Source organism: Crassostrea angulata, chromosome 4 (assembly GCF_025612915.1).
Source record: "Crassostrea angulata isolate pt1a10 chromosome 4, ASM2561291v2, whole genome shotgun sequence".
Lineage (NCBI taxonomy): Eukaryota > Metazoa > Mollusca > Bivalvia > Ostreida > Ostreidae > Magallana > Magallana angulata.
In genome coordinates this window covers 48,889,685-48,908,084 of record NC_069114.1, presented here as the reverse complement: position 1 = coordinate 48,908,084, position 18,400 = coordinate 48,889,685, and the positions used below count along the sequence as shown (strand labels likewise).

General features: G+C 32.2%; 1 long non-coding RNA gene across 1 annotated transcript in view; it reads left to right on the top strand.

Moving 5' to 3' along the window:
- Positions 1 to 6,128, top strand: part of LOC128181011 (uncharacterized) — a 47,472-nt gene extending 41,344 nt beyond the window's left edge. The window contains exon 3 of the long non-coding RNA XR_008243273.1: positions 5,209 to 6,128. This is a non-coding gene — a long non-coding RNA (uncharacterized LOC128181011). The remainder of the gene's footprint in view (positions 1 to 5,208) is intronic.
- Positions 6,129 to 18,400: the final 12,272 nt, after the last annotated feature.

Here is an 18,400-nt window from a genome sequence, read left to right as displayed (position 1 = left end):
TAATCATCAAATGGCTAAAGTGGATGTATGGCTTTTTTGGACAATAGTCGAGTGTGGTTATTACGGCGTTTGATGTAGTGTCGTCGGATGAGATTGCCGAGAGCGCTCTAATTAGTAGAAAGTTTAGGGACGTGAATTACTGTGTATTATGATGCATGTGCTTGTAAGATTCACCCATATCAGAATTGAAATGAAATCAAATTTGTGTTATAAATCTTGATTTGTTGCATTCAAGCTAATGAAATTTCGATTTTTTTCTTAAATTGATGCATACTTATAAAGATAGTATTACCTTATAAAGTGCAGAGTCTATTTTCTCACAGTGAAATTTCTCGTCGAAATAAGATGAAGCGGACACATTACGCAAATACGACCAAAATGACTGCCGAAGCTGCTTCAGTGCGGGTTGTTTCTGATTATATTCTTCCTAATTGTTCAAGAAACGTGTATTCAATTCAATTTTATCAATTGATGAATATTTTCTTGGATTTGAGAACATTTTATCAATATTTCCCACTGAATCGTGTGCTTTTACAAAGATTGCCCAATAACGGGCACGTGTTGTAAAAGAAATTTAATCAGCACACGTGCTTGGGCGATTGAAAAGCTATTACGGGAGATCGAAATTACATTGCTTTCTTTATGACAATTTAGCTTCAATCTTGTGACCGCTGGTTTTACAATTTTATAGCGATTTTATCAAACAAACACTTCTTTGATTGGTGGTTTAGTATTTCTCCCTTTTCCGTAAAAAAGATTAAGGTGAAAAAAATTACTACTCGGAAATCCGAATAAACTGTACTCATCGAATGTGTCAGTGAAATTATAAGAGTATCCGGAAATGTAGGTATAACTGTAAGGTTTTCATTAAATTTTAAAGAAAATACTGTTTTAAAAAAAGTTCGTTTTCGCAAATTTGAGTATTTATGAAACAAGCCAATAATAAACTACAATACATGTATCACCGAGAGCATCATAGTGTTCTTCTAAGCTTGTCTATGCTGTTTTGTCTAGTATTGTCATAGATCGCATTAAACGGATGAGGTTTGAATTTTAGTTTCCAGTATTTTGTGAAGCATTTTTTTAAATTGTCCTATGTTTAAGATATCATTATTTTTCAAAGCGGTGACTTGTATTAATCATTATTTTTTAATTGCAAGAAGCCAAAAGATTATATAAAAACCCAGAAAAGTCTGTAAGACAAATGCCTACGTAAATGAATATTACATGATAGTAAATTTAGCTGTATTTGTTTCATATCTGTTTGAGTGAAAAGTCATGGTTTTTCTTTTCAGAATAAATTTAGGATAACACCAAATCATTGAAATACACTAAATATAAAAAAAACTTCATAAGAATAAATAATAAAGAATTCATGATTTTCAAGCTAGTATACATTTACTCTTTTCTACACTTATCATGCAATACGTATGACACTTACTTACCTGGGAGAAAGTATGACTTTTTTAGCCGTAAGCTTGTTTCCATTTTCATTCTAAATGAATTTGCTTTTATTAATAATTATATATTTAAGATCTACAACTGCTAGATATGTATATTTCTAACAGTAGGTTTTGGTTGAATGCCTTAGTTTCTCTGAATATATATTAATGATAATTTCATTTAGCTATGATAGTTGAGCCTTTTCGGTATCATTGGTCAATATATAGTGAATTATGGTTACAGTCTACAGAATTAAAAATAGATACATAAATACTACTCCGTATACATGAAAAGTACCTGCAAAACTTTTCAATTTTTGTTATTTTGGAAATCTAACTAAATAAATACAATACTGGAACGTTTAATTGCCCTGTCTGATTTACAGTGCGCAAATAATACATCAATAAAATAATGTTGGCAGGTATGAGATTTCACTATCGAATACTTAAGAATTTATCATAAAAATTATAAATCTTATTTGATTCAAACGTAAAAAAAATGATAATACATGTAATAAACCTCAAAGGAAGTCAAGTGACACAACCATTCATAGGGCATAAAATTAGCTTGTTTGATTTTGAACATCGTGTCAACGCAAGTTTGTACAGAAAACTGCGTCCAACAATAACTCTAGTCCGGGATAATTTTCCTTTTCCTTGTAACTCGAGTTCTGCACGCGACATCTGAAGTGTGGACTCACTAGCTATGGTTCCCCGGTGGTTTCATTAGATGAATACGGGTTTACGGGAATCCATCCCGTTTACGCGAAGGAAGATTTTTCGGCACAAATCAAACCTTCTTCATGTCTTTATATTCCCCATCATGCTATCTTCTGATGGAAAATCTCGCGAGAGTTGAACGTGATTAGAGGCGGATTTGAAATCCATTTGTAGTAGTGTTTTCTATGGAACTCTCAAAACCAACATTGCAGAGGTGTAATTACCCTACCCTAATCAATCTCAGCTTATGCGATTTGTACTTGCTGTAATTACACACATTTCTGTTTTTGACCACAAAACAAATTGGTTCATTTGAGTATAGAGGTCCAGACCTTTGTAAGAGCCGTATTGTTAGCCTTGTGTGTTGTTCTTAGCCATTTCTCATTTGATCGGAGGTGTTCTTTTTTCTCTAAGGTTGAAACGGACTCTGAAAAAATGTACTTGTATTTATCTTATTAACTGGACCTGTGTAACAAATTGGAAATAAAAGAGCCCATTTGATTCCTATCAAATAAGTCTGCATCAAAAAATAGCTTTTATTTTTTAAGTTTCCTATTCTGTGGCCAAAAATGACGTGTTTGCTTTGTTTTGACCCCGATATGTGACTGCGATACATCGAATCGCAATGATAAAAAGCTAAATTGTATTTCGAGACGTTTTAATTTTGAATGAATTGAATTTGAATTGAACATATTTTATTGATTAAATCAAATGTATAAGACACAAGTTCTAAATAACTTAGATAGTCTTCTCCTAATAATGAAATTTTATAAATATTGCCAGTAATAACGTTAGATGTGAATACACATAAATATACACAAATAATCAATCTACTACATATATAATATCACCTTATAAATTCAGACATTTTTTGAAAAGCGACCACATTAACTCAAAAAAAATTTGTACCGTCTTGAAAATTTTGAATTAGAAATAATATCGAGTTACCTTCACTTCACTCATTGCGAAGGCAGTTGATTCCAGAAATTATCTTGAGTTTCTTGTTATTTTTTATTTTGCGAAATATTCATTCTTTCATTTAATCAACAGAATAGATTAGCATTACTGAATTTTATTTGTTCTCAGTGAATTTTTGATCGAAGAATATGTTTTGTATGATCTTTCTTTAAAGCTGTTTTAGTATAAATATACAAGAATGATAACGTTTACATTGTAACTCACTATGATAAAAATCCACAAATTTTTCCCCATTGCTACAGGGACAGACCAGCTAACACCACGAACCTGTTTAAAAGAATCACAATTCTTCTATTTTGTGAGGATAATTCTTAAACGACCTTTATGCTAAAATAAATTTATGAATAGAGTTATACAGAATTATGAAGATACCACATTCATTGCAATCTTTCATTCTCCGTTTTGAAGAAATGATAAAATATGGGTTTGTTGTAGGATTATCATACTTGTTCTCATTGAAGTTTTTTCAACACTTCTTATTTAAGATGAAACTATGGAATTTTTTTTCACAAAATATCATATTATATTAAACTATAACTCATATCCACTTAAGTTTCAATTTTTGCAACAAGGATTATTCTCTATCTAAAACTTGAGTTGATTTTTTGTTTCATGTAACTTACAGTGTCATTTAAGTATGATTTGAACTTCGGGCATTAAACTATCTGATTGTCGTAATAAATTTTGTGTTTTACTGTTTACTCACAAACTGATGCCCCCCCCCCTCCCCCCCAAAAAAAGAAGACTTACTGCGATTGCATGAGAAGATTCTGATTTTCTTGATTTATGTAAAATCGCAATGGAAAAGAATTTCAAAGAAATTTTACGTGGTTAACAAAATAAACAACAACAACAAATCAGCATACAGAATATCTCTGGACGATTATTCCACCGGGAAAAAAACCCATTTATTAATTATGTACGTCCGAATGAATACATTCCCAAAAATAGAAATCGTTTCTAGGACGACAAGAGTAACTTTTGTCTATATATTTGTGCAGAATTGTTGAATATATGACGAACAAGCTTTTTGCAGACATTTATTAGGATAAAGTCCAAATTACGCACAATCCATCAAACAAGAAAGAAACACATAAACATGTAATCATGAGAAAAATACATCTTTAAAAAAATTAGAAGCATCAAATATACAATTGTAATACTAGTTTTGAGATTTTGATATAAATATAATATTTGTTGAAATTTTTTTTTCCTTTGGTCCATAACAACTAGCATGTTGTATCTAAAAAAATTACACGACGATTTTGTTATTATCATCATTACAATTTAAATTTCTACATTCCAGTTGGTTTCGAAACACAATTTATATTGTGCAAGGAACAAAACAATGAATAAACATTGGTTTATAATAACGTATTTTGTTCATTTTAGCTCATTTTCCTGAATCTAGCAAACATGCATACATTTTCGTTCATGTCTTCTACTTAAATTCCATAAAATGTAAAAGATATAATATTTAAAGTAAGTTGTGATTTTTTATAACAATTTTTGCATTTTCTAACAGCGATTTTTCAAACACTGATGAACAAATAATGACCAATTTGCAATCGAAATAAAAAAAAAGTATAATTGGTAATTGAATTTGGAATAAAATTTCTTGAGAAAACACCGATAAAAATTCTTTCTTGTGCGTGTTTACAAGCAGAAAGTGCAATATAGAGTTGGATTATGAGCGCCGAACAACCTGCTGGTTTCTGAGGTCTGTATGATTGTTGATAGAGAATTTACGTTACAATACCATAGAAATACTTTTCCAATTCCATATAGAATCGTCCCGGCACATTATCTTTTGCCTTTGCTGCTCTGGTCCTCATCAATCAAATTAATTAATCGTTTTCTCTAGAGATCATATTCATTTCTACTCCATGAAATTTTAATAATGAACAAACACTTCTGACTTTGTTTATATTTTGTTTAACGCGAATGATGGGCACTTAATGATTATCAAAAATACATTCCAAACAACATTGTAAAAATTTCTAAATAATTCATGACTTAATTTGTCAACTAGCAGAATATTAATGTTAGAATTTCCATTTTATTCCAGACGTTCGCGTAAGAAACGGTACGAGAACTCTAAAATGGGGAATGGGGGCCATATTTGAGTTCCAGAGAATAACAATCAGAGATGGAGCAGCTAGAGTGATAAATCATTGCTTAATAATGAATGAATCCTCTCCCTGGACGATTGCACAAAATCCTTCGTACAGAAATGGAGACTGATAACTATATTAATTTTCGTACCAGGACTTCAAAGATACCTCTTGATTTCTGTTGCAATATTAATTCACGAGTGGATTTAATCACTACTAGATACCTCTCTGCAACAGTTATTTTCTTTTATTCCCTTTCTCTCTGTCAGAACATATGTTAAGGTTCTGTTCACGTCATTCTTTATTTTTATATTACAAGAAGAATTGCAATGCATTTTCAATTAAGTTAACATAATCACTCTTCAAGCCCCCTTTTCCAAGAAATAATAATAAATGAATGTGAAAATAAAAAGGGGTTTTTTTTTCATTACAAGTTGCAAGGTCTATAAAATTATAAATGTCAACGATCAAAAGATTTTGAGATAAAGTTTTCTGTAGATGACTTTTTGTGACGTACACCTTGTAATTTGGAGAATTATACGGAATTAAATATGTAGGAGATACGGTATCTCCGTAGTTTCTAACATTCTCGGGGGAGCGATGTTATCCAAGTATGTTCAAACACCAAGATTTCAAACCCGATACGTACCTTGCGCCATCTTTTAAGGTGTCCCTAATGTCGGGGACGCATTGTTAACCTGAAATATTTATGGCGGCATGTTTGTTTGGGATCCCGCTTTAACTGTCTTTGATTTACCGGGATAAAGACATCATCAATCAACAACACGATAAATAATGAAGTTCATCGTCGATATTTGTTGATGAAAGATTTAGTGTAAAATGATTTCAGCCTTCAATACCTGTTTATGTTCATTACATTGTAAATAAATGAACATTGCATCTCTAATGAATAAAATATACCGTAAAAAGTGCAGCTAGATCGAAGTGCGTGTTGTTCATACCGCTTCGACTGGTTTAAGAAAAATACATATAAACGCTTACAAAAGATTTTTTAATTTCTTCAACAGTCCTAGATTTTGATAATAATTTGATGCGGAATATGAAACAAAATTGAATAAAAAAAGAGACATTTTTATATAAAGATTGTTTTAATAGTTGACTTTTTTTCTGAAGAAATGAGGAAAATATTTCTTCTGGAAAAAAAACAAATTTTAATATCCAAAACCAATGAAGTTTATTCTGTGTGGAGAGAGAGAGAGAGAGAGAGAGAGAGAGAGAGAGAGAGAGAGAGAGAGAGAGAGAGAGAGAGAGAGAGAGAGAGAGAGAGAGAGAGAGAGAGAGATTTTCAAAAGGGCTGGAGAAGCCACTTTAGTTCATCAGGGGTAAGGTGAGGTCATCACTAATGCAACGATTCCACCTATCAGAAAAAACGATCTAATTGAACCCCGAACCCGAGGATTATGTCTAATGACTCTTTCGTCCAGCAGGGGTGAAAAACACAAAGACAACATGGCGGATAAATGCAGATTACATTTCACAAAAAGCTTTCATCAATTATCTTTATAAGCATTTCCAAATTACATGGCTTTTGAGTGCAGGTTCATAAAGTGACATGGGATCAGTGTCGGACTCGGATCACCCAGGAACTGCTAGCACGGGTCGTCCTTATCGTCCAGATCTTGTAACATGTCGCACGGGATTAAGGCACTGAGCACAACGAGTCATGAAAAGGAATAAAAAGGTTATTATTTAATCTTTGTTTGAATTTATAAAATATTCGTTTGATTTTTTTCTTAAAGAAGGGGATTTCTATTAATCGATGACCAAGAGTTTCAGCAAGCGAACTCAATATCTCTTTCGAAGATTTCTGTTGAGTGGTCTGTTTTCTTTTGCTGAACATGGACCAGAAATTCACGAACGTCAAAATACTCTTAAATCTATTTTGATTTATATACATTTTTTCATGAATATAAGGCAAAGCTACTGAGTGAACAGTGAAATAGCAAACAGAAGAGAAGAAGCAAAAGAAAAAGAACATTCATATTAACAATAGTAAATTGACTTAACTTAATATTTACATTATTTAGCCAACAATTAGATAGAGAAAAGAATGTTGTAATTATGAATGCTGACTGGTTATGTCCATATTTAGACTACTGTATATTGATCTTCTTCAGAAGTATTCAAAAATATGCAAAAAAAAATTCTTTACTAAAATTAGTTCATAGCTTAAAATATCATATCTAAAATTTTCAGGTAAAGATGGCTGATTTCCTGACCATCCAGCCTCCTTAAGTTAAACACTGCCACAGTCTCTTTGAATTATATTAATATACGGCACAGTATGTCGTTCCTAGCTGGTATCATTAAAGTGGAAAAGATCACTCAGATTAACAGTAAATTATTTAATCAGGAAAGATATGATAATAAACAAACTGTACAAATGTATAATAAGCAAAAAATTTGCAGTTTGGGGATAAAAAATTAATATCTGAAAAATTCAATACAATAGGTAATAGCAAAAGCCCCTACGGAATTCGAACTCGGGATGTCAAGCCCGACACGTTATCCACTCCGCTATGAAGTAAATTACATCTTGCTTTCGACAAAATCCTTAAAATAAAATGAAATGTCGTTTCGATTAGAGGTCAGCCATTTTGTGACTATTATTTTGTATTGTGGGTTTTTAATGCTTTGATTTTTTATTAATCTTGGAAGTGGGGGCACCCAAGCTGAAGATCCCAGGTAAAAGCCCTGATCCAATATTCACCGGTATCTTTCATCGTTCTTTTTGCCCGCTTTGTTGTTCGCCGTGTATACTTTTCTAATTTTAATAATCTTTGGAATCATCAGACGAAATTCAACCATATTTAGCATTAAGCACAATTGGGTGTACATTTGTTCAAATAAAGGTACACATCCACAGAGAACAGAAAATACAAAGGATGCCATTGAAACCTTTAAAACAACAAAACTCATTCCATGCATTTACAGAAAGTTCTTATATAAAATAATTTTGAATACACTTTGATTCCGATTCGGTACATATCACGATACATGTGATGCGATACGATACATATAACGATACATTGCAACTAAATGAAAACATGAATAAGGGTTTACAATTTATTCAATCTGTCGATGTATTACCGCATAGTACACCTGTTAGAATTAGTAAACCTTCCTCAACCTTTGAGTCTGGTACCAAGACTAAGGCACAAGAAGTGTATGTAAATAGAATTTTTCATGGGAATATACTATATATTTCAATATCGTTATCTCAAGGGTAATGATGTTACAACTCAGAAATACTAAAGAATGCTCAATTTTTTTAAACCGTTTAAATCACAATCAAGTCCAAAAAACAATGGTTGAAGCTTTGTCGTTGAAAATATAAAACAAGATACAAAAAATACTTAAAATGTGACATGTATAGGTTTCTTCTTCCTTTTTTGTGGTCGCTGTTGCTTGGTTGTTGTTTTTTTCCTTCATTTTTTCTTTCTTTTTTTATTACTGGGGACACCCAGTTTGGTTAAAACTGAGCCCGGATGATTCAAATAAGAACAATATGAAAGTTCCACAGCTACAGACCATTGAGATAGCGGGTCAACCATTATCAAAGCATTCGGCAAAGATGAACTCAATGGTCTTTAAAAATGGTTTCATGCCAAGAAATCACCGACAGATTAAAACGGAAACAGGAAAATCCCCTTAAAAGGTCGCACCGTGATGCTCCTGGTCATCCATCTTGCGTAACATCAGAACGATAACGAGGCTGATCCCTCATCCCGTTATGTTCCTCAGAAGAAGTGATATAATCGGGTAATTAGCCCGATCCGCTACACCGACAAGCATCAAGCCGTATCGATACTGAACAGAATGGCATCTTATTAGATTCCCTCCGTCAATATTGGAGGGTCCGACAAAGTCCAGAAGCTCTTGTTAGCTTTGTCTGTTTGACAATCGTCCCGGTGGGAACGGGACAAATCGAGCTCTCAAAAATGGGTTATTGATATAATATGAAAATTGAATAAAAACTTCAGGCAGTCTGTCGGAATTCGAAGTTCGGGTTACACATTAATGCAGAATAATGATAGCAAATTGACATAGTGATAAAAGGAAAATTAGGATTAAAATGGAAGACAGGGCGCTCTGCCATCGGACTAGGCTGTTCATATTGTCCCTCGGTATGGTGGTTTATGGCAGTCGTGAGGGGCTCCGAACAACAAAATAACTCTCTACTACTGAATAGAAGTGTATTCAGTTACAACAATCCTTAAAATGCATTCAGCTTAAATCGTTGCTTCCAAAGATGATAAAAATCATAGCTATCCATGGCAGCTACTCTGTCTGATTAGAAATGATAAGATACAAGTTAAGCTAAAATAAGAATAATTTTTGCAATACAATTTTCTTTTGTTTAAAACTTATGTGATGGAATAGAATGTAAAAAATTAGATAAAGCAAAGAAACATTAAGAATCATCAAAAGCATATTTCTTTTAACAATAAAAAAAATTCCAAAGATTGTCTGTAGCCAAGTGGATCATCGACCAAACTGATTTGTTTTAATTATTGTCGCTTTTTTCAGAGAGAATTTGAAACCTTTACACGGAATGAATAATTTATTAGTTGAAAAAGATGTTTTATACGTTTTGAATTAAAGTATTCATGATAAACAATAATTATTCTACATTTTAGTTATTATTGAAAGTTAATCAATATGCCAGGGTTAAATGTATGAAAGAATTTCCATAAATAAATAAATAAACAAATAAATAAACAAATAAATAAATAAACAAATAAATAAATAAATAATCTGAAATAAATAAAGTATAAAAGGGGAATAAAATGAACGTAACAAGTATAATTCAAAATATTTTTAAAAAAACAAACACATAGAGTTAAGGTTTAAGTGTATAATGTACTTCAACAATATCATTTTAGATATGGACATTTCTTTGAAATCAACTGAGTTTCATATACAATGGCAACGCGCTTTGGTGAAGTATGTGGCTAGTGATGTCAGAAAGTTTCTATTTATGAGTTACATAATGGGAAGAGGACTTATCAATCACAGAATCAATAATTCTTTGTGATTATCTGAAGTCGGTACTAGTATATCAGGGTTTATATTCTATTGCAATAAAGCGCGTCTGTGACATCCGCTAAAGCGTACATAATCTCTACAAATACATGACCAGTTTATCAAAAGACAGATTTTAGAAGTAGTCAATAAAGTCTACGTAAACGTTGTCTATGCCACCTCTTCAATGTATGCCGTTAAAAGCGGTCCTCTTGTACCTATATAGACATGTATATGTTGCCACGTTCCTCTTGTCTATATATAGACACATATATTATCTAGGACCTCTGACTCCTTTTTTCCATACATAGACATGTCTTTATTTTCGTCTACCTTTGGTCTTGTAGACATAAATATATTCCCGCTTTCCTTTTGTTTATATCGTATAAATATAGACAATGTCGCTTGTCTATATGTAAACATGTCTATACAGTAGCCGTCCTCTTGTCAATATGTAGACATGTCTATACAGTAGCCGTCCTCGCTGCCATTTCATCGAGCACGTCCTCGGGTCAATTCACTTAGAATTACCGCCCTAAACGTGAGGAAATGCGCGCAATATTGGAGACCAGGGAGCCCTTTACGGATACATATGACGAAAAAGATTTGGGATAATTTCATTAACAAATGCGGCTTTACGGCCCTTTAGAGGGCACAGCTTGGAAACGCTACCTGTCTTCTCGCAGTAATTCAATTAGGAAATAATTTTCGCTGCAAAGGTCGATTGGCGGCGCATTAGGCCTCCCTGAGGTAGCGGATTTGAAATGTATGTTCCTTAATTGTCGAAATTACCCCGAATTTTCTAAATGATTGTCACAAAATGTTTCTTTTACGAGCAACATCGAAACATAACGCGCGAAAAGATGGGAAAGCTGAGAAATGTATCACGTGATCGATGTTGATCACAAGATTGACAATGAACTTATGAACTAAAATCACATCTTTTGAGAAAGATTTCTTTGAATAATTGAACAGATAAAAATAAACGATCACAGAAATAAATCTTTTGTGTTTAAGATAACATTCTGTTTTACGCCTATGTTGTGTATGACGAATTCTTTCCTGTGCAAAAATGGGGGCCATTAGACTCAAACCTAGTGTTACGTGCTAATGAACATCTCTTGGCGATAGTTTACATTTTTTCTTTCAACTCAAAAGTTTTTTTGAATTCTCAAGGGCCACTTTATGTGGCTAGAAAATTGTGAAAGCATACATTTTTCCAAGTAACATTTAGTAAAAGCTAATAAAAACTTCCAACGCGTTCAATAATTTAAGAGAAAGTAAAATCGCTACATACACCACTTTGTTGTTATAATGTTCGAGGATCAATTACCGGGTGAGTTTTAATTTAAACTCGCTATAAAATGGATACCCCAAAACGGCAGGAGATTCTTCATCATTTGTCATTTACATTAATTATAGGAATGCTTAAAAATAATAAGTATTTTGAATTTTTCAAAAAACTGTAAGCACGCATGCAATATGATTTACATGCAAAGCAAATCCAAGATTCCAGTATATTAGTAATGTATATAAATCATAGTTGGGTTATTAAATGGAAATAACTGCATCAAGCAGATGATCCGAAGTCACAGCATGTTCATTGTGTATGAAATAGGGACATGCAGTTATATTATTTAATGAGCCATATTGCAGATATTTATCACTAAGATTGAAATGTGATAGAAAGGAAGTCTCGAATGCTGACCGAATTGATTGCTCTTCCTAACATATTTCTGCGTAAACTCACCCCCCCCCCCCCCCCGAATCTCATATGAAACTGACGACACCTTATTTAAATACCATGAAAAACTTTTGGATTTACAGCGATTCCAAAATATAAACATTACATAGATTCATTAAAATATGCATATGTATTTGTGTTATCATCAGCGTTAGTTCTTTGTAACTACTTTAAACTTCCCAAGCCAAAAAAGTGCAATAATCCATACCTTCATATTAAAGTATTAATATTGTGTGTGATGACCACGCGAGAGCTGAAGAAGAAAACAAACGTTTAACGGGACAGTCTATTAGAAGATCAAGTATGCGTAGCACTTCATTACACGTGCTGGTATGACAGTTTGGAATAGATCAAATTTCATGGGCCGTGTAAAGAAAAGAAGTTACCAAGTTCGCTGACAGATGGCGCTACTGGAAGCAATTACATTACTCTAGTAGTCAAACGTCTCCGGTTTCACTTTCTCTGCACGTCTTCGTCAATTAAGTGCTTTGTCACCCGAACCAATACCACTGTAGTTCAGGGCTAGTTAGCGATAGGTCTATCCTTCGGAACTCTTTGGGATCGTTTGATAACTGCCTCTGTTTCAGAATGCCAACTGCCGATGTTATTGTCCTGTAGTAATATTACGACTAAACAATTAATAAATTGATATCCATTTTCTGATTATGTTTACAAAGTGAGTTGGTGAAATGAAACATGAGACATATAATTTCCCTCAGAACAATAATGGACGACTAAAAGCCTGGCGTGTAGTGTCAAATCTTCTAGTCAACAAGTGAGGGGCAGAAGACAATGTTCTTGAAGGACAAAAGCGTAAATAATTACATAATCGATTGTTTATCTTGAAGTAAGGAATTGAAGAAGACTGGATGGTCATGGCCATTTTTAGACTATAAAAATCTCCTTGAGATGAAGAGCTTTTTATAAAAAAAAATATATGAAAATGTTCAATTTTCAAGGCTAAAATATTTTGGATTTTTCTTAACTTGATTATAGTTATGGCATAAAATATCATATTTAAACTATGATTTTATTAAGGCAGATCACCCAGCCTCAATATATATTTATTCCGAATTAATTCACTGTTGTCACAAGTGATATAGACATACATTGATGAACTAAAATATAAAAAAACTTATATGACTTTATTCATCGTCTGAGTTTTACACAATAAAAATGCATGGAAGGGAAGGTGGGGTGTGTGAAATAAATGTTCAATTTTTAGAAAAAATTAATTAAATGTTGAATTGGAATGTGAGTAAAATATCGCAAATCATTGTTTCCGTTTTCTTTGTTCAGCACCTGAAATGTTTTCAAGCATTGTTTTATACTTAAATTAGTGTTTCGGGTTTGAAGAGTATTAGAAAAAAATATTGAAAGTTATTTTTAAAAGAAGAAAATATACAAAATTTTTATGATACATGTATTTTGTTAATTCGTGTATAAATCTCGATGTTGTTTTAATCTGATAAGAAGCATTGAAAAATCTACTGCTTATCATATTTTGCATTTTTAATTTCGTATTGATTAATTATTAATTAATTAAGACATAATACACATATATATCTACTAATTTCATTTTTAAATTGATCTGGTAAGAATAAACTTTTTGTCTGCTTGTAATTATAGCCAAAAACACATTTCACAGTCTGATTCAATTTAAAATAAAGATATATTTCTGAATGATAATATTTAATGAAATATTTTTATATGAACAAAATATACATTATTCTTTAGTCAGTCTATAAAAGATAACTGCAACGTTCTCAGCAATGACGATAATTTTATGCATCATGTTTATAATACATATCATATACCGGTATATATATAAATCATTATTTTTCTTAATATAGATACTATTTTCTGCCTGTTTTGCTGACTAATTAATATGCTATTTAATAATGAATATATAATAAATATTCAAATTTATGGGTCATTTTCTATATAAAGTTTTGCAAGACAGTATTCATTTTTAGATTTCTATTCAGAATAAAATAAAATGTGTCAGAAATCATAAAACAGGTGCGTGAATTTGAATTATGACTCTAAAATAATATTATGTATGTACATACATCTACGTACATATGACTCAATGTCCCAACAGAGAGAATTCAGGCGTTTGCTAACCAAACTACGTAAAATATTGTTTGATCTATAAAGAAATACATGTATAGACTTTGAAATAAAAATTATACATTACAAAGACCAATATCAATAAATTTCTTTAATATGAAGCAGAGGGGGATTAAGATTTTCCTCTTTGTTTTTGATTTACTGGGATAGTTTTACATGTTCTCAAACTGTTCAGTATAACATATGTTCAGGCTCTTTCATAGCAGCTGAATTATTAGCAATCAATCATTTACGTTACATAAAGTCAAATTACAATGGAAAATCTATAAATAAAAATCATTTTTAACTGGACATGAACCATACAAATTAAACATCATACTAATTCATATTTACATAAATAATTACCAAATAAGTTCAACAATGTGTTTTGAAACTTTTCACTAACTACATTTTATATCGATCAAAGTATATATTCAGCTTTAGTAAATCGTCGCTATCTAAACGAGCTCACTTCCCCGGTATATTTATTTTGCGCATCTTATACAAATTGAAACATTTCAAAAATATCATTCCATTAAAAGATAAGAGTAAGTCGTATAAAGTAAATAAATTCAACAAAAGCAAAAACAAGAAACAAACAATACAAAGTTGCACTATGGAGAGGTTAGCAGGTGTCTGTACAATGCAGGATTCACTGTATCACATGTAAAGAAAGAGAGTAAATATTGTTTATTCAATATAATGTATTACATCACAATTATTTCATTTAAGAATAATATACCGACGTTCAATTCACTTACCATGATAAAGACAACAGGTGCGTCTTGAGACAAAGGGCTAGAGAAGTTGTAAGAAAATAAAAGTAAAGATTTGTATTGGCACATCACCGACTTTCAATTAATCTTGCAGAAAATGATCGATCTAGGGATATTAAATTACGTCATTTCCTACTGAACTGTGCCATGATTCTGTTGTATGTAGAACATTAACAGCACTAACAAACGTCAAACCAGGATGTTGAGGCATAATATGAAAAGCAATTTTAAAACAATCTTTTAAATACAGTTGACACTTTTTTACATGTTTAAATAAGACACAATTAGTTTCGGGATGGAACAAACAATGACAAGGAATGATATATCTACATGTAACTTTATTGTTCTGTACTCCCACAGACCGTCGCACAGAATTAGAGAACTCCCTGTCTGTACATTAGCGGGATGACCTGTCCCCGTGACATCTTCCAGATCTGGACATGAATGTCCACCCCCTGCCGCTGTGTGTATATGTGATCGAGGCTCACGTCTCCAGTGGTCAGCATCTCTAGGGGTCGCCGATGTATAATTACATTACTGGTGGACCAGAGGTCAACCCTGCGGCTAGCTATCGTTAATTCATCGAGTGTCATATAGTACATCAAATTAACAAGCCTTTCAAATTTACAATTATATAACACTTATTATACGCAGGTCATAGACAAGTAGATTTGCCATATCATATCATATTTCACCTGCAATACAAATTAAAGGCTCTCGTTCACAAAACTTTCTTCAAGATATCTTCTATTGTCAATGTTTCTTTACTGTGAAATATATTTAAGAGGGCTCGATGGCCGTAGACTGTATTGGTCTCCTTAAGACGGAGAGCTCTATATAAAAATATAGGAAAATACCTATACTCAAAAGGTGAAATATGTGGATTTAACAGTTTTAATTGGACAGGGATTTTTTCTTTACTTAAAAATAGAGTAAAGCTAAACAAAACATGTCTCAAAATGTTCGGTAGATCTGAGGGTTATTTTGTTGGCCATCCAGCCTCCTTAGATCGAGTACAAGTCTTACAACCAATTAAAATTTCAAGATCATAAAAGATCAAATCAGAAATTACAACATAATTTGTATAACAAAAAGAACAATATTTTAAGATTTGATTTGTAAAAGACAATGGAGAAGAACTGAGAACCATTTTTTCCGGTTCCAGGTGTCCAGGGCGGCGACCAATGACGGGTAATTACCCTAAAAGACCTGAATTACACAGAAGTAACGACGGAACGAATAAAATGGATGTCACCTCCGAATCTACTCCATGCAGCGCGACCAATTACTAGTGACATTCAGCTGATAAGTTATGCCCAAATATAGCGGGCCCCATCTGCGCCATCAAATAGATCGGGATCGGATCACGAAAACGGAAAGAGGATGCAGGATGATCAGGGTACTAAAAACGTTTTATGGTGTTATTAATTTCAATTTTTGTAGACCATTCCCGAAATAAACCCTGATTTATTCAACAAACTGTCGTGATTCGTTTTTACATCAGAAAGCGATAAGGTCATTACAATACAAATTAAGAATATCTTTTAAAATCTCAAATTAATGAACATTTCGCATAAAACAGTTCCAAACTAGCGTCAATATAATGACTTATAATCTATTAATATGATTGATGTATTTATAATGATACATAAATATTGCAATACAAATACAATTAATAAATTAATTTAATAATAACTTATATTTGTAAAGTAGTTATTATGTCATTAGACCTACAATATCGTTGAATATCTGTATATGAAAGAAACTTTTACACATTAAGAGAGCAGGATGGGAGTAGCCATTTTTAAACTATATTAATCTTCTTTAAAAAAAGAGCTCTCTATAAATATACCGGTAGGCTACAGTACAGTATTCAAATTTCAAAGCTAAATTTTAAGGATTAAAATTAAATTAGATTAAAGCTAAATACGCCATATTTAAAAAGAAGAAGATGATCCGATGGTTAACTTTTGACCCATTGCCTCCGTGTGGATTTTATGGACGTACAAGGGAGTAGCCCTATCTCTTTCTGTTGGTTAACTTTTGACCACTTTGCCTTCATGTGGATTTTATGGACGTAAAATGGAGTAGCCCCATCTCTTTCTGTTGTTATGTTTTGACCACGTTGCCTCCGTGTGGATTTTATGGACGTACAATGGAGTAGCCCCATCCAGATATGAAGGCAATGCGACAGTGAATTTTCCACCAGAAAGTGTTATAAAAAGTTAAAATTTGGGGGTTTTTTTCCTACATTATATTTAAGATTATGTAATGTAAGTTGAAAAAAAAAAAAAAGATTTTATGTGAACTTTTAAATGTAAGGGAAAATGTAGAAGTTGTAAAAAGTCAAACGGTATTTTTTCTGTATATACAAAATTTATCAATTAAGCATCACATGTAAATGTTGTAAAAAAGAAATGAACAATGTATGATTCTTTCTATATGACATCTAAGGGGTTATGTCAATGCTAAAACTAAAACATTGCGTGTAAATTCCATGGATATCTTATTATCATGGTATATATTATTTTGTTATACTTTCATGTTAAATACTGAAATCTGATTGGTTAAGACGCAGTTAATAATATTTAATATTACCCTCAGCGTTAGCAACGCACTTGGCAACGGGTAACATTAAAAAATGTTACATGCGCGAAAATTATGCGCGTACGGTTCACTGTAGAATTCACGTTATTCCTATATAAAAGCAGTGAAATTTTCTTAAAAATTTTAAAAAAGACATTCAGTATAACAAAATAAATAGTGCCTGTTTTGGAGGATAACAGTTGAAATTGACACCCCTCGAAAACCATTGTCAACCTCCGCTTCGCGTCGGTTGACAATGGTTTTCTCGGGGTGTCAATTTCAACTGTTACCCTCCCAAACAGGCACTATTTATATAATACTATAGTATATTAGGGGTTTTGTAATTATGTAAAGTCACAAGCATTGCGTGCAAATGGTACAAGTGGCATTTCCCTCTATTTACTTGTAATGTATTAGTTGTTATAAACTTTTGGAAAAGGTATACTATTGCATGCAAATGAATTGCCTTTCTTAACCCAAACTATATGTAGTCATTTGTCAATGCCTATATATTAATGAAAGCTGTAAATAGTCAAACATTGTGTGTAAATTAACGGCAAAGTTCTTTTTGTATAAAATATATTGAACATTTTAGAAAGTTGTTTTATTCAATAACAGAATCCACCTTCATACAACTTCTTCACATTTGAACCGAAATATTTTTTTTAGTTTTCAATTAACTGTTTTGTTGCTACTGAATCATTTTTCACCTCTTGGTGGTATTTTATTCTCTGTTCATCTAAAACAATTGAAACACATGAAGCTTAGAAATATACTAGTAAGCTATTTTCCTACTTATCATAAGAATCGCACAATCTAATTTAATAAAAAAATGTTTACCTAGACTGCTAAAAACTGGCTACGAGCATTGCGTATGCTTGT